Source organism: Salvelinus fontinalis, chromosome 16 (assembly GCF_029448725.1).
Source record: "Salvelinus fontinalis isolate EN_2023a chromosome 16, ASM2944872v1, whole genome shotgun sequence".
Lineage (NCBI taxonomy): Eukaryota > Metazoa > Chordata > Actinopteri > Salmoniformes > Salmonidae > Salvelinus > Salvelinus fontinalis.
Window position 1 is genome coordinate 40,929,721 of NC_074680.1, and position 24,366 is coordinate 40,954,086.

A 24,366-nucleotide genomic window follows, 5' to 3' on the forward strand; every position below is an offset into this window, starting at 1 on the left:
GTGTTCAAGTTTTGTAACAGAGTCTTTTTTATTTAATTGTTTTTATTTCAAGTCCATGCACCCCAGATGGCACCACACAGCTAAGGAACAGGGACCAGACCTCAGTATGTCTGAGGAGTAAGCTGCAGCTACAGCAGGCTGTGGTGTTAGTGGGCCAGGTGATCAGCCTGAGGTGGTGTTAGTGGGTCAGGTGATCAGCCTGAGGTGGTGTTAGTGGGTCAGGTGATCAGCCTGAGGTGATGTTAGTGGGTCAGGTGATCAGCCTGAGGTGGTGTTAGTGGGCCAGGTATCAGCCTGAGGTGGTGTTAGTGGGTCAGGTGATCAGCCTGAGGTGGTGTTAGTGGGTCAGGTGATCAGCCTGAGGTGGTGTTAGCCTGAGGTGGGTCATTCTTTATTCATTAGTCTGGTTCTACCCCAGAACACAGTGTGTCTGAGGTCCCACTTGAGTCCCCCTGCACATTTTAAGAATTCCCTTATCCTACCCTTACCTTTCGACACACCTCCTCATATTAAATCCTCTGGTGTGGCCTGGGTGGTTTAGGGGTCAGTGCCACCACATATAGCAAACAAAGACCAGCATCAACATGGGTTCAAATCCCACACTTCCTATGTGAAGCACTGTCTCCTCCATTAAACTCATACTGTCTATGTGATGCACTGTCTCCTCCATTAAACTCATACTGTCTATGTGATGCACTGTCTCCTCCATTAAACTCATACTGTCTATGTGATGCACTGTCTCCTTCATTAAACTCATACTTTCTATGATGCACTGCCTCCTCCATTAAAAAACTCATACTTTCTATGACGCACTGCGTCCTCCATTAAAAAACTCATACTTTCTATGACGCACTGCCTCCTCCATTAAAAAACTCATACTGTCTATGTGATGCACTGTCTCCTCCATTAAACTCATATTGTCTATGTGATGCACTGTCTCCTCCATTAAACTCATACTTTCTATGATGCACTGTCTCCTCCGTTAAAAAACTCATATTGTCTATGTGATGCACTGTCTCCTCCATTAAACTCATATTGTCTATGTGATGCACTGTCCCCTCCATTAAACTCATACTTTCTATGATGCACCGTCTCCTCCATTAAACTCATACTTTCTATGATGCACTGTCTCCTCCGTTAAAAAACTCATATTGTCTATGTGATGCACTGTCTCCTCCATTAAACTCATACTTTCTATGATGCACTGTCTCCTCCGTTAAAAAACTCATATTGTCTATGTGATGCACTGTCTCCTCCATTAAACTCATGCTTTCTATGATGCACTGTCTCCTCCCTTAAACTCATACTGTCTATGTGATGCACTGTCTCCTCCATTAAAAAACTCATACTGTCTATGTGACGCGCTGTCTCCTCCATTAAACAACTACATTGTCCCCACAATAAGTTGGAGAAGTTGAAATAAAGCCAATTATTTCAGTGAGGCAAAGAACCAGCTATCATAGTGGATTTATAGTGACTGTAAACAGGCTAAGTTGTATCAACAGTGTAATGTAAACTACATGGTTTTACTGAGTCTAAGGCTCTCAGGACATGGGCTGTTTCAGAAATGGCAGCCTATTCCCTATGTAGTGCACATATTTTGACCTGGGCCCTGGTCAACAGTAATGCACTACATAGGGAACAGGGTACCATTTCTGACGCAACCCTGGTTGCTCTGGTTGTTCTCACAGTCTTCACATACACACACACACACACACACACACACACACACACACACACACACACACACACACACACACACACACACACACACACACACACACACACACACACACACACACACACACACACACACACACACACACACAAAGTTGCAACCACCTAGTAGACCTTGTCTGGTACCTGCTAGCGGTGAAGGAGAACAGGCTACAGAGGTAGACAGGGAGTTTACCCAGAAGCGCAGAAGGAGGTGTCAACAGAAGGAGGTGTCAACAGAAGGAGGTACCAACAAAAGGGGGTGCGCAACAGAAGGAGGTGCAAACAGAAGGAGGTACAAACAGAAGGAGTTGCCAACAGAAGGAGGTACCAGCAGAAGGAGGTACCAACCGAAAGAGGTGGCAACAGAAGGAGGTGCCAACAGAAGGAGGTGGCAACAGAAGGAGGTACCAACAGTAGGAGGTGCCAACAGAAGGAGGTGCCAACAGAAGGAGGTACCAACAGAAGGAGGTACAAACAGAAGGAGGTGCCAACAGAAAGAGGTACAAACAGAAGGAGGTGCCAACAGAAGGGGGGCATGGCGACCACCCCAGGACCACTCTAGAAACCACTCCAGTACCACTCCAGGACCACTCTAGGGACCACTCTAGAAACCACTCCAGGACCACTCTAGGACCACTCTAGGGACCACTCTAGGACCACTCTAGGGACCACTCTAGGGACCACTCTAGAAACCACTCCAGGACCACTCCAGGACCACTCTAGAAACCACTCTAGAAACCACTCCAGGACCACTCTAGAAACCACTCTAGGGACCACTCCAGGACCACTCTAGAAACCACTCCAGGACCACTCTAGGGACCACTCTAGGGACCACTCTAGAAACCACTCCAGGACCACTCTAGAAACCACTCCAGGACCACTCTAGAGACCACTCTAGGGACCACTCCAGGACCACTCTAGAGACCACTCTAGGGACCACTCCAGGACCATTCTAGAGACCACTCTAGGGACCACTCTAGGGACCACTCTAGGGACCACTCCAGGACCACTCCAGGACCACTCCAGGACCACTCTAGGGACCACTCTAGGGACCACTCTAGAGACCACTCTAGGGACCACTCTAGGGACCACTCTAGGGACCACTCTAGGGACCACTCTAGGACCACTCCAGGACCACTCTAGAGACCACTCTAGAGACCACTCTAGAGACCACTCTAGGGACCACTCTAGGGACCACTCTAGGACCACTCCAGGACCACTCTAGGGACCACTCTAGGGACCACTCTAGGGACCACTCCAGGACTACTCCAGGACCACTCTAGAGACCACTCTAGGGACCACTCTAGAGACCACTCTAGAGACCACTCTAGGGACCACTCTAGAGACCACTCTAGGGACCACTCTAGAGACCACTCTAGGGACCACTCTAGGGACCACTCCAGGACCACTCCAGAGACCACTCTAGGGACCACTCTAGGGACCACTCTAGGGACCACTCCAGGACTACTCCAGGACCACTCTAGAGACCACTCTAGGGACCACTCTAGAGACCACTCTAGGGACCACTCTAGAGACCACTCTAGGGACCACTCTAGAGACCACTCTAGGGACCACTCTAGGGACCACTCCAGGACCACTCCAGGACCACTCTAGAGACCACTCTAGGGACCACTCCAGGACCACTCCAGGACCACTCCAGGACCACTCCAGGACCACTCTAGGGACCACTCTAGAGACCACTCTAGGACCACTCCAGGACCACTCCAGGACCACTCTAGGGACTACTCCAGGACCACTCCAGGACCACTCCGGGACCACTCTAGGGACCACTCTAGGGACCACTCTAGAGACCACTCTAGGGACCACTCTAGAGACCACTCTAGGGACCACTCTAGGGACCACTCTAGGGACCACTCCAGGACCACTCCAGGACCACTCTAGAGACCACTCCAAGACCACTCCAGGACCACTCCAGGACCACTCTAGGGACCACTCTAGAGACCACTCTAGGGACCACTCTAGGGACCACTCTAGGGACCACTCTAGGGACCACTCCAGGACCACTCCAGGACCACTCTAGAGACCACTCTAGGGATCCACTCTAGAGACCACTCTAGGGACCACTCTAGAGACCACTCTAGGGACCACTCTAGGGACCACTCCAGGACCACTCCAGGACCACTCTAGAGACCACTCTAGAGACCACTCTAGGGACCACTCTAGGGACTCCTCCAGGACCACTCCAGGACCACTCCAGGAACACTCTAGGGACCACTCTAGGGACCACTCTAGGGACCACTCTAGGGACCACTCCAGGACCACTCTAGAAACCACTCTAGGACCACTCCAGGACCACTCTAGAGACCACTCCAGGACCACTCCAGGACCACTCCTCGACCACTCTAGAGACCCCTCTAGGGACCACTCTAGGGACCACTCCAGGACCACTATAGGACCACTCTAGGGACCACTCTAGGAAAACTCTAGGGACCACTCTAGGGACCACTCTAGAAACCACTCCAGGACCACTCTAGGACCACTCTAGGGACCACTCTAGGACCACTCTAGGGACCACTCTAGGGACCACTCTAGAGACCCCTCCAGGACCACTCTAGAAACCACTCTAGAAACCACTCCAGGACCACTCTAGAAACCACTCTAGGGACCACTCCAGGACCACTCTAGAAACCACTCCAGGACCACTCTAGGGACCACTCTAGGGACCACTCTAGAAACCACTCCAGGACCACTCTAGAAACCACTCCAGGACCACTCTAGAGACCACTCTAGGGACCACTCCAGGACCACTCTAGACCACTCTAGGGACCACTCCAGGACCACTCTAGAGACCACTCCAGGACCACTCTAGGGACCACTCTAGGGACCACTCTAGGGACCACTCTAGGGACCACTCCAGGACCACTCCAGGACAACTCCAGGACCACTCTAGGGACCACTCTAGGGACCACTCTAGGGACCACTCTAGAGACCACTCTAGGGACCACTCTAGGGACCACTCTAGGGACCACTCTAGGACCACTCCAGGACCACTCTAGAGACCACTCTAGGGACCACTCTAGAGACCACTCTAGGGACCACTCTAGAGACCACTCTAGTTGACCACTCTAGGGACCACTCCAGGACCACTCCAGGACCACTCTAGGGACCACTCTAGAGACCACTCTAGAAACCACTCCAGGACCACTCTAGGGACCACTCTAGGGACCACTCCAGGACCACTCCAGGACCACTCTAGAGACCACTCTAGGGACCACACTAGGGACCACTCCAGGACCACTCCAGGACCACTCCAGGGCCACTCTAGGGACCACTCTAGAGACCACTCTAGGGACCACTCTAGAGACCACTCTAGGGACCACTCTAGGGACCACTCTAGGGACCACTCCAGGACCACTCCAGGACCACTCTAGAGACCACTCTAGGGACCACTCTAGAGACCACTCTAGGGACCACTCTAGAGACCACTCTAGGGACCACTCTAGGGACCACTCCAGGACCACTCCAGGACCACTCTAGGGACCACTCTAGGACCACTCTAGGGACCACTCTAGAGACCACTCCAGGACCACTCTAGAGACCACTCTAGGGACCACTCTAGGGACCACTCTTGGACCACTCCAGGACCACTCCAGGACTACTCCAGGACCACTCTAGGGACCACTCTAGGGACCACTCCAGGACCACTCTAGAGACCACTCTAGAGACCACTCTAGGGACCATTCTAGGGACTCCTCCAGGACCACTCCAGGACCACTCTAGAGACCACTCTAGGAACACTCCAGGACCACTCTAGAGACCACTCCAGGACCACTCTAGAGACCACTCTAGGGACCACTCTAGGGACCACTCCAGGACCACTCTAGAGACCACTCCAGGACCACTCTAGAGACCACTCTAGGGACCACTCTAGGGACCACTCTAGAGACCACTCTAGGGACCACTCTAGGGACCACTCTAGGGACTCCTCCAGGACCACTCTAGAGACCACTCTAGGGACCACTCTAGGGTCCACTCTAGGGACCACTCTAGAGACCACTCTAGGGACCACTCTAGAGACCACTCTAGGGACCACTCTAGGGACCACTCTAGGGACCACTCTAGGGACCACTCCAGGGACCACTCTAGGGACCACTCTAGGGACCACTCTAGGGACCACTCTAGGGACCACTCCAGGGACCACTCGAGGACCACTCTAGGGACCACTCTAGGGACCACTCTAGGGACCACTCTAGGGACCACTCCAGGGCCACTCTAGGGACCACTCTAGGGACCACTCTAGGGACCACTCCAGGGCCACTCTAGGGACCACTCTAGGACCACTCTAGGGACCACTCCAGGACTACTCCAGGACTACTCCAGGACCACTCTAGAGACCACTCCAGGGCCACTCTAGGGACCACTCTAGAGACCACTCTAGGGACCACTCTAGAAACCACTCTAGGGACCACTCTGGGACCACTCCAGGACCACTCTAAAGACCACTCCAGGACCACTCTAGAGACCACTCCAGGACCACTGTAGAGACTACTCTAGAAACCACTCTAGGGACCACTCTAGGGACCACTCTAGGGACCACTCCAGGACCACTCTAGGGACCACTCCAGGACCACTCTAGGGACCACTCCAGAGACCACTCTAGGGACCACTCTAGAGACCACTCTAGAGACCACTCCAGGACCACTCTCAGGACCACTCTAGAGACCACTCCAGGACCACTCTAGAGACCACTCCAGGACCACTCTCAGGACCACTCTAGAGACCACTCCAGGACCACTCTAGAGACCACTCTAGAGACCACTCCAGGACCACTCTCAGGACCACTCCAGGACCACTCCAGGAACACTCCAGGACCACTCCAGGACCACTCTAGAGACCACTTGAGGACCACTCTAGGGACTCCTCCAGGACCACTCTAGAGACCACTAGAGACTACTCCAGGACCACTCTAGGGACCACTCAAGGACCACTCTAGGGACCCCTTCCAGAGACCACTCTAGGGACCACTCTAGAGACCACTTCAGGACCACTCTAGGGACCACTCTAGAGACCACTCTAGGGACCACTCCAGGACCACGCCAGGACCACTCCAGGACCACTCCAGGACCACTCTAGGGACCACTCTAGGGACCACTCTAGAGACCACTCTAGGGACCACTCTAGGGACCACTCTAGGGACCACTCTCGGGACCACTCCAGGGACCACTCTAGGACCACTCCAGGACCACTCTAGGGACCACTCTAGAGACCACTCCAGGACCACTCTAGGGACCACTCTAGGACCACTCCAGGACCACTCCAGGACCACTCTAGAGACCACTCTAGGGACCACTCCAGGACCACTCCAGGACCACTCTAGGGACCACTCCAGGACCACTCTAGGGACCACTCTAGAGACCACTCTAGGGACCACTCTAGAGACCACTCTAGAGACCACTCCAGGACCACTCTAGAGACCACTCTAGAGACCACTCTAGGGACCACTCTAGAGACCACTCTAGAGACCACTCCAGGACCACTCTAGGGACCACTCTAGGGACCACTCTAGGGACCACTCTAGGGACCACTCTACGACTACTCCAGGACCACTCTAAGGACCACTCTAGAAACCACTCTAGGGACCACTCTAGGGACCACTCCAGGACCACTCTAGGGACCACTCCAGGACCACTCTAGGGACCACTCTAGGGACCACTCCAGGACCACTCTAGGGACCACTCTAGGGACCACTCTAGGGACCACTCTAGGGACCACTCCAGGACCACTCTAGGGACCACTCCAGGACCACTCTAGGGACCACTCTAGAGACCACTCCGGGACCACTCCAGGACCACTCTAGAAACCACTCTAGAAACCACTCTAGAAACCACTCTAGGGACCACTCTAGGGACCACTCTAGAGACCACTCCAGGACCACTCTAGAAACCACTCTAGGGACCACTCTAGGGACCACTCTAGGGACCACTCCAGGACCACTCCAGGACCACTCTAGGGACCACTCTAGAGACTACTCCAGGACCACTCTAGAGACCACTCCAGGACCACTCTAGGGACCACTCTAGGGACCACTCCAGGACCACTCTAGGGACCACTCTAGGGACCACTCTAGGGACCACTCCAGGACCACTCCAGGACCACTCCAGGACCACTCTAGGGACCACTCTAGAGACTACTCCAGGACCACTCTAGAGACCACTCCAGGACCACTCTAGGGACCACTCTAGGGACCACTCCAGGACCACTCTAGGGACCACTCTAGGGACCACTCTAGGGACCACTCTAGGGACCACTCCAGGACCACTCCAGGACCACTCTAGGGACCACTCTAGAGACCACTCCAGGACCACTCTAGGGACCACTCTAGGGACCACTCTAGGGACCACTCTAGGGACCACTCCAGGACCACTCCAGGACCACTCTAGGGACCACTCTAGAGACCACTCCAGGACCACTCTAGGGACCACTCCAGGACCACTCCAGAACCACTCTAGGACTACTCTAGGGACCACTCCAGGACTACTCTAGGGACCACTCTAGGGACCACTCTAGGGACCACTCTAGGGACCACTCCAGGACCACTCTAGGGACCACTCTAGGGACCACTCTAGGTACCACTCCAGGACCACTCTAGGGACCACTCCAGGACCACTCTAGGGACCACTCTAGGGACCACTCTAGAGACCACTCTAGGGACCACTCTAGAGACCACTCCAGGACCACTCTAGGGACCACTCTAGGGACCACTCTAGAGACCACCCCAGGACCACTCTAGGGACCACTCTAGGGACCACTCCAGGACCACTCTAGGGACCACTCTAGGGACCACTCTAGGGACTACTCCAGGACCACTCCAGGACCACTCTAGGGACCACTCTAGAGACCACTCCAGGACCACTCCAGGACCACTCTAGAGACCACTCTAGGGACCACTCTAGGGACCACTCTAGGACCACTCCAGGACCACTCTAGGGACTCCTCTAGGACCACTCTAGGGACCACTCCAGGACCACTCCAGGACCACTCTAGGGACCACTCTAGAGACCACTCCAGGACCACTCCAGGACCACTCTAGAGACCACTCTAGGGACCACTCTAGAGACCACTCCAGGACCACTCTAGAGACCACTCTAGGGACCACTCTAGGGACCACTCTAGGACCACTCCAGGACCACTCCAGGACTACTCCAGGACCACTCTAGGACCACTCTAGGGACCACTCTAGAGACCACTCTAGGGACTCCTCTAGGGACCACTCTAGGGACCACTCTAGAGACCACTCTAGGGACCACTCTAGGGACCACTCTAGGGACCACTCTAGGGACCACTCTAGAGACCACTCTAGGGACCACTCCAGGACCACTCCAGGACCACTCCAGGACAACTCTAGGGACCACTCTAGGGACCACTCTAGAGACCACTCTAGGGACCACTCTAGGGACCACTCTAGGGACCACTCTAGAGACCACTCTAGGGACCACTCTAGAAACCACTCCAGGACCACTCTAGGGACCACTCTAGAGACCACTCCAGGACCACTCTAGAGACCACTCTAGGACCACTCCAGGACCCCTCTAGAGACCACTTCAGGACCACTCTAGGCACCACTAGGACCACTCTAGGGACCACTCTAGAGACCACTTCAGGACCACTCTAGGACCACTCTAGGGACCACTCTAGGACCACTCTAGAGACCACTTCAGGACCACTCTAGGGACTACTCCAGGACCACTCTAGGGACCACTCTAGGGACCACTCTAGGACCACTCTAGGGAACACTCTAGGACCACTCTAGGGACCACTCTAGAGACCACTCCAGGACCACTCTAGAGACCACTCTAGGGACCACTCTAGGGACCACTCTAGGACCACTCCAGGACCAATCCAGGACTACTCCAGGACCACTCTAGGACCATTCTAGGGACCACTCTAGAGACCACTCTAGGGACTCCTCTAGGGACCACTTTAGGGACCACTCTAGGGACCACTCTAGAGACCACTCTAGGGACCACTCCAGGACCACTCTAGGGACCACTCTAGGGACCACTCTAGGGACCACTATAGCGACCACTCTAGGGACCACTCTAGAGACCACTCTAGGGACCACTCTAGAAACCACTCCAGGACCACTCTAGGGACCACTCTAGAGACCACTCCAGGACCACTCTAGAGACCACTCTAGGACCACTCCAGGACCACTCTAGAGACCACTTCAGGACCACTCTAGGCACCACTAGGACCACTCTAGGGACCACTCTAGAGACCACTTCAGGACCACTCTAGGGACCACTCTAGGACCACTCTAGAGACCACTTCAGGACCACTCTAGGGACTACTCCAGGACCACTCTAGGGACCACTCTAGGGACCACTCTAGGACCACTCTAGGGACCACTCTAGAGACCACTCCAGGACCACTCTAGAGACCACTCTAGGGACCACTCTAGGGACCACTCTAGGACCACTCCAGGACCACTCCAGGACTACTCCAGGACCACTCTAGGACCACTCTAGGGACCACTCTAGAGACCACTCTAGGGACTCCTCTAGAGACCACTCTAGGGACCACTCTAGGGACCACTCCAGAGACCACTCTAGGGACCACTCCAGGACCACTCTAGGGACCACTCCAGGACCACTCTAGGGACCACTCTAGGGACCACTCTAGGGACCACTCTAGGGACCACTCTAGAGACCACTCTAGGGACCACTCCAGGACCACTCCAGGACCACTCCAGGACCACTCTAGGGACCACTCTAGGGACCACTCTAGAGACCACTCTAGGGACCACTCTAGGGACCACTCTAGGGACCACTCTAGGGACCACTCTAGAGACCACTCTAGGGACCACTCTAGAAACCACTCCAGGACCACTCTAGGGACCACTCTAGAGACCACTCCAGGACCACTCTAGAGACCACTCTAGGACCACTCCAGGACCACTCTAGAGACCACTTCAGGACCACTCTAGGCACCACTCTAGGACCACTCTAGAGACCACTCAGGACCACTCTAGGACCACTCTAGGGACCACTCTAGGACCACTCTAGAGACCACTTCGGGACCACTCTAGGGACTACTCCAGGACCACTCTAGGGACCACTCTAGGGACCACTCTAGGGACCACTCTAGGGACCACTCTAGGGACCACTCTAGAGACCACTTCAGGACCACTCTAGGACCACTCTAGGGACCACTCTAGAGACCACTTCAGGACCACTCTAGGACCACTCTAGGGACCACTCTAGGACCACTCTAGAGACCACTTCAGGACCACTCTAGGGACCACTCCAGGACCACTCTAGGGACCACTCTAGAGACCACTCTAGGGACTACTCCAGGACCACTCTAGGACCACTCTAGGGACCACTCTAGGACCACTCTAGAGACCACCTCAGGACCACTCTAGGGACCACTCTAGGGAACACTCTAGGGACCACTCTAGAGACCACTCCAGGACCACTCTAGGGACCACTCTAGGGACCACTCCAGGACCACTCTAGGGACCACTCCAGGACCACTCTAGAGACCACTCTAGGGACCACTCCAGGACCACTCTAGGACCACTCTAGGGACTACTCCAGGACCACTCTAGGGACCACTCTAGGGACCACTCTAGAGACCACTCTAGGGACCACTCCAGAGACCACTCTAGAGACCACTCCAGGACCACTCTAGAGACCACTCTAGGGACCACTCCAGAGACCACTCTAGAGACCACTCCAGGACCACTCTAGAGACCACTCTAGAGACCACTCCAGGACCTCTCTAGAGACCACTCTAGAGACCACTCTAGAGACCACTCTAGGGACCACTCTAGAGACCACTCTAGAGACCACTCCAGGACCACTCTAGGGACCACTCTAGGGACCACTCTAGGGACCACTCTCGGGACCACTCCAGGGGCCACTCTAGAGACCACTCCAGGACCACTCCAGGGGCCACTCTAGAGACCACTCCAGGACCACTCTAGGGACCACTCCAGGACCACTCTAGAGACCACTCTAGGGACCACTCCAGGACCACTCTAGGGACCACTCTAGGGACCACTCTAGGGACCACTCCAGGACCACTCTAGGGACCACTCTAGGGACCACTCTCGGGACCACTCCAGGGGCCACTCTAGAGACTACTCCAGGACCACTCCAGGGGCCACTCTAGAGACCACTCCAGGACCACTCTAGGGACCACTCCAGGACCACTCTAGAGACCACTCTAGGGACCACTCCAGGACCACTCTAGGGACCACTCTAGGGACCACTCTAGGGACCAATCTAGGGACCACTCCAGGACCACTCTAGGGACCACTCTAGGGACCACTCTCGGGACCACTCCAGTGGCCACTCTAGAGACCACTCCAGGACCACTCTAGGGACCACTCCAGGACCACTCTAGGGACCACTCTAGGGACCACTCCAGGACCACTCTAGGGACCACTCTAGAGACCACTCTAGGGACCACTCTAATGACCACTCTAGGGACCACTCTAGGGACCACTCTAGGGACCACTCTAGAGACCACTCCAGGACCACTCTAGAGACCACTCCAGGACCACTCTAGAGACCACTCCAGGACCACTCTAGAGACCACTCCAGGACCACTCCAGGACCACTCTAGAGACCACTCCAGGACCACTCTAGAGACCACTCCAGGACCACTCTAGAGACCACTCCAGGACCACTCCAGGACCACTCCAGGACCACTCTAGGGACCACTCTAGAGACCACTCTAGAGACCACTCTCGGGACCACTCCAGGGGCCACTCTAGAGACCACTCCAGGACCACTCTAGGGACCACTCTAGAGACCACTCTAGGGACCACTCTAGAGACCACTCTAGGGACCACTCTAGAGACCACTCTAGGGACCACTCTAAAGACCACTCTAGAGACCACTCTAGAGACCACTCCAGGACCACTCTAGGGACCACTCTAGGGACCACTCTCGGGACCACTCCAGGGGCCACTCTAGAGACCACTCCAGGACCACTCTAGAGACCACTCTAGGGACCACTCTAGGGACCACTCTAGGGACCACTCTAGGGACCACTCTAGGGACCACTCCAGGACTACTCCAGGACCACTCTAGAGACCACTCTAGGGACCACTCTAGAGACCACTCTAGAGACCACTCCAGGACCACTCTAGGGACCACTCTAGGGACCACTCTAGAAACCACTCTAGGGACCACTCCAGGACCACTCTAGGGACAACTCTAGGGACCACTCTAGGACCACTCCAGGACCACTCCAGCATGCGTCACACTAATTGGATGGGTGGGCAGTTGAGTTCTACCATGAAACCAGTTCCCCTTGAACAGTAAATACTTGAATAGCAGAACTGAATACTAGAACTGAATATAAGAATAGCCTACTGAATATATACATTAAATAGTAGAATTGGATATTATTCAATACTATACTAAAATGAATACTAGTGAATACTGCAATTATAATTATTACAGAGAGATAACACAGAGAGGTGCGTTGGATGTTTTCATATTTGTGAGAAGGGTTTTATAATCTTTAACCTGGCTGGGACACTGTATCATTCATTTTATTTAACCAGCTTAGTCTTATTGAGATATAAAATAGATTTTTCAAGACAGACCTGGATAAATCTTCCATACTTATAATCTGTTATAATCTGGGTCCCCTCAGTGGAGGCCATATGCCTGCCCTTCTACACATTGGCCTCTGATGGGTGTCAGGAAGACCAGCATTGTGAGATTGAGGCCCCCAAGGGCCTCGTTATATGTTGGATGGTTAATACTGATTTAGGTTATGATTCAGTCCAAGGCGGTTTTAGAGAAACACATTGCTCTTTGACTTTTAAAGGCAATTTACACTTGACCCAACATTTAAAATATTTACTGTGAATGTGATGTTCGTGAACATCGGGACCATTGCTTTTAAAAGGTGCATTGTTGACAGACCAATGCTGTTCCCGACAACGTGCCTTGTATTGAAATCCAGACTTGGTCTCCCAATTTTACATGAGAATGTAATTTAAATTGCCCCACTTGTTGAAATAGGGCAGAAACTACAACAGCATCATTGACAAAGCTCTGAACAACTCTAAAATAAAATGATTTTTCCATAATGGGGCCACAATATCATAATGGTCAATACTCATGGGAGATGTCGAAACAGGTCACAATACTACAGCAGTATGATATCAACACTGTCTGCACACTCTTTGAGGACTTGTGCTTGATATTGTACTCTGAATAGTGAGAGAGAGAGACAGAGGAGAGAGAGAGAGACAGAGACTGAGAAGGAGAGAGAGAAAAAGAGAGCGAGAGAGAGAAAAAGAAAGTGAGACAAAGAAAGAGAAAGAGAGAGCGAGAGGGAGAGAGAGGGAGAGAGAACGAGAGAAAGCGGACCCCAGCTGTGCTTAGACAGACCATCATGTCCCCCTCCAAGCTACCAATTACTTCACACTGGAGGAAGTTAAGCTACACTGAAGCTAGGCTTAAGAAACGTACAGTTTACTGAACTAAAGTTACTTTGAAAATGTAGTTCACTATATCCAAACTGTGAAAATGATCATAATCTGAACCGTCATAGACTATAAATGTTAACAGAATGTGTAATTTAGCATCGACCCATTGTTGCAATAAATACAAGGTTTCCTAAATTGCAGTCTGTACAGCTCCTAAACAAAAACATCATGGCACTCACAGTCATAGTGCCTCTCTTCAGACCCAGATGTATCCTTTAGTAGTCTGTGTTGTGTGTCAGTATAATGATTGTGGCATCAGTAGCCTCTGAAACATTAGACGCCTGTCCACTCGTCTGACATCACAGTTGTCCCCTACACAAGCGTACAGTTCGTTCGGAAAGTATCAGACCCTTTCCATTTTTACACATTTTGTTACATTACATCCTTATTCTAAAATTGATCAAATTTGTTTTTTTCCTCATCAATCTACACACAATACCCCATAATTTGGGGGTCTCCCCAGTGGCACAGCGGTCTAAGGCACTGCATTTCAGAGCTAGCAACATCAATAGAGACACTCTGGTTCAAATCCAGGCTGTATCACAACTGGCCGTGATTGGGAGTCCCATATGGTGCACACAATTGGCCAAGTGTCATCCAGGTTTGGCCGGTGTAGGCCATCATTGTAAATAAGAATTTGTCCTAACTGACTTGCCTAGTTAAATAAGAGGTCAACAAATATTTAAATGACAAAGCGAAAGCATCAAATGTTTTATTTAACCAAATTTATTTCAATTAAAAAAACAGAAATACCTTATTTACATAAGTATTCAGACCCGTTGCTATGAGACTTGCAATCGATCTCAGGTGCATCCTGTTTTCATTGATCATCCTTGAGATGTTTCTTCAACTTGATTGGAGTCCACCTGGGGTAAAAGCAATTGATTGGACATGATTTGGAAAGGCACACACCTGTCTATATCAGGTCCCACAGTCGACAGTGCATGTTAGAGCAAAAACCAAGCCATGAGGTCGAAAGAATTGTCTGTAGAGCACCGAGACAGGATTGTGTCAAGGCACAGATCTGGGGAAGGGTACCGAAACATTTCTGCAGCACTAAAGGTCAACAAGAACAGAGTGGCCTCCATCATTCTTAAATGGAAGAAGTTTGGAACCACCAATACTCTTCCTACTCTCAAACTGAACAATCGGGGGAGAATGGCCTTGGTCATGGAGGTGACCAAGAACCCAATGGTCACCTGGTCTGAAGAAACCAAGATTAAAGTCTTGGCCTGAATGCCAAGCGTCATATCTGGAGGAAACCTGGCACCATCCCTACGGTGAAGCATGGTGGTGGCAGCATCACTTTTATTCACTTAAAGTGATACATCCCAGACGTTGCGTTATCAGCAGCAGCTGTAAATGTTTGTGGCCTAGGAAAGGACGAACAATCTCTTCAGAACGACAGGGTACTACAACATATCCGTTCTACCACAAGACAACAGACTACAACGCATCTGCCCAGAAATATTCTTCAAAGGACAAGGGAGATCTCTGCTGGGCAACCCAACCTCCATCTTTGACCAATCTATCGAAGCGCAGCTCAGAGTAAATATATTTCTTGCATTTTCCTTTTCCGAATGGGCAGTTATTTAGAATGCATAAGATTCTGTATTTACGATACCATAGCTTCATAAGGTCCGATAGATACCCAATCCTTTTGTTCCTCAGTCTTCCCGCACTTTCATTCAAACCCAACCCCCTTTATTTGTGTAACCAGACGTCATATCGGTTTCATCCGCTAGGGACGTTTTCTTGTATGACATAATTATTAATCAATTTATGATTCATCCTGTGTATATGCAATTCTGTGTGATTATTTATGTATTTAGTAAATAAAAAATTAAACCAAATTTTGTATTGCTGATCCAACTTGTTAGCCAGGGTTCATGAAGATAACCAAGAATTTTACGATGTTCAGATGAGACTGAATAAGGTGACGATTAGTAATTGACTGCTATTGATATAAAAGATGACCAGGTCTTTAAGACATTATTCGGAAGACAACAGCTCTATAAACATTATTCCGTGGTGCCCCAACTTCCTCGTTAATTACATTTACATGATTAGTTTAATCAGGTAATATTAATTACAGAGAATTGATTTGATAAAATAGCATGTCATATATCACTTAATCCATAGTAAAGACACGACAGCACACAGCCAAGACAACCCAGGAGTGGCTTCGGGACAAGTCTCCGAATGTCCTTGAGTGGCCCAGCCAGAGCCCAGACTTGAACCCGATCAAACACCTCTGGAGAGTCCTGACAGAGCTTGAGAGGATCTGCGAAGAATAATTGGAGAAACTCCCCAATTACAGGTATGCCAAGCTTGTAGCGTCATTCCCAAGAAGACTCGAGGCTGCTTTAACAAAGTAAAGGGTCTGAATGCATATGTAAATGTGATAGTTCCGTTTTATAAATGTGCAAAAATGTAAAAATAACTGTTTTTGCTTTGCCATTATGGGATATTGTGTGTAGATTAATGGGGGAAAAAAATATTTAATCAATTTTAGAATAAGGCTGTAACCTAACAAAATGTGGAAAAATGCACTGTACTGTATATATACATATATATTTTTTTAATGTGTGGTTTATGAGGTCAGAACACTGCCATTGACAACCATTCATTTTAAGGTAAAGAAGTAAGATACGATCTCTTCAAATGAAGCCAGAAAGGAAAACCCAATATTACTTAAAGTAAGTTAGATATTATCCATACATAGAAAAAACACAGAAATATGTTTTGTTATTGCAAAATGCAATTGTGTGGATTGGTCAAATTGATCAATTTGGCTTTTTCAGACAAAATATGACTTTATTTCAAATGTATATACCATTAGACAATATTTTCCATCACATGTAAATGGTTTTAATCCATTTTGATGTGATATTGATAGAATTTCACAGGTTTCTTACCACCCATTTTTCCTACCATTTTCCTGTGATTCCTACCATCTCCCCCCTCCACCCCCCCACCTTCCCCAGCTGACCCTCATAATTTAGTATTTCATCCACAGAGTTCCAGATGGCTCTGTGAGGGACAAACACAAACACAGCGAGGGACAGATTTTTTAATTACCATGCTCTGATTTCACACCCTGGGCATCGCAGCATGGGGCAGGGGTGGGGGACTGTGTGTGTGCGTGTGTGTGTGTGTTCGTGACAAGGCCCTCCACAGATGTGATCATGGCTGGTGTTTGCCTCTGGATGTCTCTGACTTGCAGGGTGATTAATTAAACCTACAGGACTAGATCCTACAAAGGGCATGGAGAGAGACATGGAGAGAGAGATTCATCATTGATTAGTTAATGCTGTGGGAGGGATGAAGCAGGATGAAGCGTGCTGGGTGCTTTATGAATCATCCCTATACACCTGTCTGTGTTGGAGGGGGAGAGAGGAAGCAGAAGGCCTGGGACACAGGGGAGGAGCGGAAAAGAGATGAGAGGAGAGGGGAGGATAGGAGACGGGGAGGGGACGAGAGGAGAGGAAAAGAGGAGTGGGGGAGAAGGAGAGGAGAGGGACGGGAGGGGAAGGGAGGAGATAGGACACAGGGGAGAGGAGGATGGAATTGGATCAGTTGTCATGATGCCCCTTGTATATTATTCTCAGTCCAAATCCTACTACTCTGCTCTGCCTGGGAGCATGACTCAACAATGATGACGACATGCACAAAGAGTAAAAACAAGTAGAAACTAGAATTTTTCCTTCAGAAAATTGGTGTGCTTGCTTCAGAATAATAACTATAAATCAGAAGCTTAGCAAGCAGATTAATAACAACATTATTCAGTCTGCTACCTCCACTAGTGTAGTTCTCTATACAGTCTGTAGTGGTTGGCCTGTAGGCCTTCCTACTGTACTGTATCCGTCCCAGACATCACATTTCAGACTTTTCCCTGTCTTGTACACTCATGGGACAGGGTTGTGATCGATGTTGATATGGGTGTGTTCTAAAAGAGTCAAATAACGAGAGGACACACCTCTCTTGTCCCTTCACTTCCTTCCGTTACGATTCCAGACTATCTTTAGATTCTTTAGAACTCCTTAGGCTGCATTCCAAATAACACCCTATCCACTACATAGTGCACTACTTTTGACCAGGGCCCATAGGGTTCTGGTTGTGCACTATATAGGAAATAGGGTGTTATTTTGAATGCAACCAAAGGAGTTGCAACCAATTATAAGGTTCCATTTGAGACACAATCTTTGTTTCTATGATGCTCGATATGAACGTCAGTGCATAAAGAGATTCTGTCCTACAGTGTCCCCACCACAGTCAGACGACCACAACCCACAACTATTAGATTACCCCAGACATCTGTGCCCTCCGATGGCCTCAGCGGGCACTGTCCTGCCCAGCCTGGTTCTGCTCTGCATGACGAGGAGGAGGAGGAGGTAGAACCTGGGGCTCCAATGTTTAGGGGGGAGGGGTGGGGGCAGTGGCCCAGGAAATGATGCCTCCCCTGGGATGCGAGGAGACAGCAGGCATGGTCCTTCCTCCAGGCCATTGCCTTATGTCTGTGGTTATTTTAGGCTATTTTAGGCTATTATTATCAACTGGTCTAGGGCCTGACTTACAGATAGGATCGTAATGGTGGAGTGACAGAGAGACAGAGGACTGATTCTAGATCAGGTGCGAGAGAGAGAGAGAGAGAGAGACCATGGAGGATAGAGATACAGAGGAATGTTTCAAGATCAGGTGCTGGAGAGAGAGATATAGACCATGGAGGGTAGCAATACAGCTAGCTGGACAGGGCTACGGGTGAGTGGGTGCATGTGGCCTTACAGCTGGCCTATACACTGAGAGGACAAAACATTAACACCACCTGCTCTTTCCAAGACGAAGACTGACAAGGTGAATCCAGGTGAAAGCTATGATCCCTTATTGATGTCACTTGTTAAATCCTCTTCAATCAGTGTAGATGAAGGGGAGGAGACAGGTTAAAGAAGGATGTTTAAGCCTTGAGACAATTGAGACATGGATTGTGTATGTGTGCCATTCAGAGGTTGAATGGGCAAGACAAAATATTTAAATGCCTTTGAGCGGGGTATGGTAGTAGGTACCAGGTGCACTGGTTTGTGTCAAGAACTGCAATGCTGCTGTTTTCACGCTCAACAGTTTCCTGTGTGTATCAAGAATGGTCCACCACCCAAAGGACATCCAGCCAACTTGACACAACTGTGGGAAGCATTGTAGTCAACATGGGCCAGCATCCCTGTGGAACGCTTTCGACACCTTGTAGAGTCCATGTCCCCAACTCAATATTAGGAAGGTGTTCCTAATGTTTGGTATACTCCGTGTACAGACTACGTGAAGAATCTAGATGTAATTCTATACTAATAGATTGACCCTACCTTAAATGAAGTCCATGGTGTAATGTACAGTAGTGTGTAGATACATCCCTTGGTCTCTTGACTGATGGACTATAAATTAATGGTGAAAAAGTTTACGTTCATGCTATAAATGTTGCAGAGATGATCTATTAAGTTGAAATATCTATCAAATAAAATGTATTGTAATATAAAAATCCCAACGACACACAAAAAAGAAAAAGAGTTGATGGGATGTTCACAGACTCGCGTTAGAAGGTGTTCTCCTGATGGGAGTACAGGGGATTGGTTGATCCAGCTCACCTGACAGGCACTGTGTATGCGGATGTAAACAGGAAGTACAGGGAATTGGTTGATCCAGCCCACCTGACAGGCACTGTGTATGCGGATGTAAACAGGACGTACAGGGGATTGGTTGATCCAGCTGGCAGGCACTATGTATGCGGATGTAAACAGGAAATACAGGGGATTGGTTGATCCAGCTGGCAGGCACTGTGTATGCGGATGTAAACAGGAAGTACAGGGGATTGGTTGATCCAGCTGGCAGGCACTGTGTATGCGGATGTAAACAGGAAATACAGGGGATTGGTTGATCCAGCTGGCAGGCACTGTGTATGCGGATGTAAACAGGAAATACTTCTCTATCTGTTCTCATTTACTTGGCTTCATACCCCTCGCTGGAAGCCAAAGAGTGGGTCTGCATCCCAAATGGCACCCTATTCCCTACATAGTGCACTACTTTTGACCAGAGCCCCTCCCCCTATTCCTTAGTGCCCTACTTTTGACCAGAGCATTATGGGGAAGAAGGGGGTCATTTGGGACGTGTTGATGATACTGCCTGGTTATATGGTCTAATTCTCTCCTTTCATCTCTAAGGGTCACATACCTTTAGTGTAGCCATCAACTGTACATAATGGTATTCAAACTCATTCCTGTAAAATGTTCAGTGATTGCAGTGAGTTCCAGATAGCCTCTGCTACACACACACACACACACACACACACACACACACACACACACACACACACACACACACACACACACACACCCCAGCGTTGGACTGGTCAGCAGTGAGGGGAATGTAGTGTTATGCTACGTTGCTCTGGGTGAGGAGGAATAAACACAGCTTCCTCAGCCACCAATAACACTTCCTGACTCCCTCCGCTAGACGGTTAACAGTCACGTCTGAGTCCCTAATGGCACAGGTTGCTGTGGGCCCTGGTCAAAAGTAGTGCACTAAATATGGAATAGGCACCCTATTTGGGACACAGACAATATTACAAACATCCGGGCTTGTTTAGAGTCTGCAGGAAAGTTTATAACCGAAACATAACCTAAGCAGGCTGTCTAGATAGATATGGATACACTACACAGAGGGAATCATGAGCTAGTACAAAAGCTTGACAGAAAGACTGCAAGGCACATACCTTTGGTTGTTGTTTACCCTGAAGAGAAAAGAAGGAAGGAAAGCGTTGCTAGGATACGATAGTAGATCTTAGTAGGTAGAAGGTGCTTTTAGGTAAGGGGGTTAATTGGTCATTAAAAAAAAACAAGACCAATGCATTGTTCATATAATTAAAATAGCTTAATTGTTGCGGCATGTTCAATAGAACAAACCATTTCATAACTCTGAAGCGTTACGGTGTAGCCTTCATTTTAAACATGGTCTTTGACCAGTATAGAAAGATATAAAAGTCCATCATACTGTAGCAGTTCAGTAGTGGAATGCTGAGTCTCCTCTAAAGGTTATAAAAGGGCTGTCGTAAACAGAGCCTTTGGAAAGTATTCAGACCCCTTTACTTTTCCCACATTTTGTTACGTTAAGGCCTTATTCTAAAATGGATTAAATATAATTTTTTTCTCAGCAATCTACACACAATATCCCATAATGACAATGCGAAAACAGGTTTGTAGAATTGTTGCTAATTTTTTAGAAATAAGAAACAGAAATACAGAAAATATATAAGTATTCTAACCCTTTGCTCTCAGACTCGAAATTGAGCTCACGTGCATCCTGTTTCCATTGATCATCGTTGATATTTTTCTACAAAAACCAAGCCATGAGGTCAAAGGAATTTTCCGTTGAGCTCCGAGACAGGATTGTGTCGAGGCACAGATCTGGCAAAGGGTACCAAAAATATCTGCAGCATTGAAGGTCCCAAGAACACAGAGGCCTCCATCATTCTTAAATGTAAGAGGTTTGTGACCACCAAGCCTCTTCCTAGAGCTGGCCGCCCGGCCAAACTGAGGAATCGGGGGAGAAGGGACTTGGTCAGGGAGGTGACCAAGAACCTGATTATCACTCTGACAGAGCTCCAGAGTTCCTCTGTGGAGATGGGAGAATCTCCCAGAAGGTCAACCATCTCTGCAGCACCACCAATCAGGCCTTTGTGGTAGAGTGGCCAGATGAAAGCCACTCCTCAGTAAAAAACACATGACAGCCTGCTTGGAGTTGGCCAAAAGTCACCTAAAGACTCTCAGATCATGAGAAACCAGATTCTCTGCTCTGATGAAACCAAGATTGAACTCTTTGGCCTGAATGCCAAGCGTCACATTTGGAGGAAACCTGGCACCATTCCTACAGTGAAGCATGGTGGTGGCAGCATCATGCTGTGGGTATGTTTTTCAGTGGTAGGAACTGGGAGACTTGTCAGGATCGAGGCAAAGATGAACAGAGCAAAGTACAGAGAGGACCTTGATGAAAACCTGCTCAGGACCTCAGACTGGGGCAATGGTTCACCTTCCAACAGGACAACGATCCTAAGCACACAGCAAGACAACGCAGGAGTGGCTTTGGGACCAGTCTCTGAATGTCCTTGAGCAGTGGTAGAAAAAGTAACAAAATGTCATACTTGTGTAAAAGTAAAGATACCTTTACAGAAAATGACGCTAGGAAAATAAGTACTTGAGTACAAGTCTAAAAGTATTTGGTTTTAAATATACTTAATTATCAGAAGTTAATGTAATTGTTAAAATACATTTAAGTATTAAAAGTCAAAGTAAAAATATAAATCATTTAAAATTCCTTATATTAAGCAAACCATACGGCACCCTTTTCTTGTTTTTATTTATTTAAATATAGCCAGGGGCATTTTCCAATACTCAGACATCATTTACAAACTCAGCTTGTGTGTTAGGTGAGTCCGTCTGATCAGATGCAGTCGGGATGACCAGGGATGTTCTCTTGATTAGTTTGTGAATTGGAACATTTTCCTGTCCTGCTGAGCATTCAAAATGTAACGAGTACTGTTGGGTGTCAGGGAAAATGTATGGAGTAAAAAGTACATATTTTCTTTAGGAATGTAGTGAAGTAAAAGTTGTCAAAAATATAAATAGGAAAATAAAGTACAGATATCGGAAAACTACTTAAGTAGTACATTAAAGTATTTTTACTTAAGTACTTTACACTCCTGGCCTTGAGTGGCCCAGCCAGAGCCCGGACTTGAACTCGATCGAACATCTCTGGAGAGACCTGAAAATAGTTGTGCAGCATCGCTCCCCATCCAATCTGACAGAGCTTGAGAGGATCTGCAGAGAAGAATGGGAGAAACTCCCCAAATATAGGTGTGCCAAGCTTATAGCGTCATACCGTGCTTCTACACCTGCATTGCTTGCTGTTTGGGGTTTTAGGCTGGGTTTCTGTACAGCACTTCGAGATATTAGCTGATGTACGAAGGGCTATATAAAATAAACTTGATTTGATTGATACCCAAGAAGACTCACGACTGTAATCGCTGCCAAAGGTGCTTTAACAAAGTACTGAGTAAATGGTCTGAATACTTATGTAAATGTGATATTTCAGTTTTTTTTTTAAATAAATTAGCAACATTTTCTAAAAACCTTTTTTTGCTTTGTCATTATGGGGTGTTGTGTAAAGATTGATGAGGGAAAAAAACTATTCGATCAGTTTTAGAATAAGGCCGTAACGTAACAGATTGATCTGCAATACTTTCCTAAGGCACTGTATATACTCCTCTCTACCTGTCACATCTACCACAGACACGGCCGCTTCTCAAATGGCACCCTATTCCCTATTTAGTGCACAACGTTTGACCAGGGCCCATGTGTAGGAAATAGAGTGCCATTTGGATGGAGTGCATGCAGTACATCACTGTGATGATCTGACGTCCCCATCAGGGAGTCTCATTGACCTTTGACCCATAGCTACTACGGTGTAAGTGGCTACAGTTAAACAATGAGAAAGTTAAAAAAAAGTTATTACACTCTACTTACAGGAATAATTACACAGGATGTGTTCCCAAATGGCACCCTATTCCCTATATAGTACACTACTTTTGACCAGGGCCCTATGGGAGACAGACACAATAAGGAGAACCCTAACTATAATGCCTCTACCAATCCGGCCAGAACTAGGCCAGTGACTCAGCAGTCAGTGGGTTTTAGAGTGTGTGTGTGTGTGTGTGTGTGTGTGTGTGTGTGTGTGTGTGTGTGTGTGTGTGTGTGTGTGTGTGTGTGGCTACTGACTCAGTCGTAAGTAGGTTTTAGAGGGAGCCACACCCCAAAACAGGGTCCAGCTGGGAATGGAAGGCAACAATGAGTTTCGGTGGACAGAGAGGAAAAGTCTTTAACTGGGAAATTATTAGCATTATGTCAAAGTCTTTTGTATCCCTCTCTCTCACACTCTCTCGCTGTCTGTCTGTCTGTTATACACACACACACACACACACACACACACACACACACACACACACACACACACACACACACACACACACACACACACACACACACACACACACACACACACACACACACACACACACACACACACACACACACACACATCTACAAACATATGCACACTTCCCTTCTCCGACA

General features: G+C 49.1%; 1 protein-coding gene across 2 annotated transcripts in view; it reads right to left on the reverse strand.

The window, feature by feature from the left end:
* Positions 1–24,366, reverse strand: part of LOC129813189 (guanine nucleotide-binding protein G(I)/G(S)/G(O) subunit gamma-2) — a 38,771-nt gene that overhangs the window by 12,767 nt on the left and 1,638 nt on the right. Inside the window, exon 2 of one of the 2 annotated variants that reach the window (XM_055865456.1) lies at positions 14,951–15,063. The exons of the other annotated variant lie outside the window; for it this stretch is intronic. The gene's annotated coding sequence lies outside the window, so the exon portion shown is untranslated. The remainder of the gene's footprint in view (positions 1–14,950; positions 15,064–24,366) is intronic. 2 annotated transcript variants of the gene reach the window in all.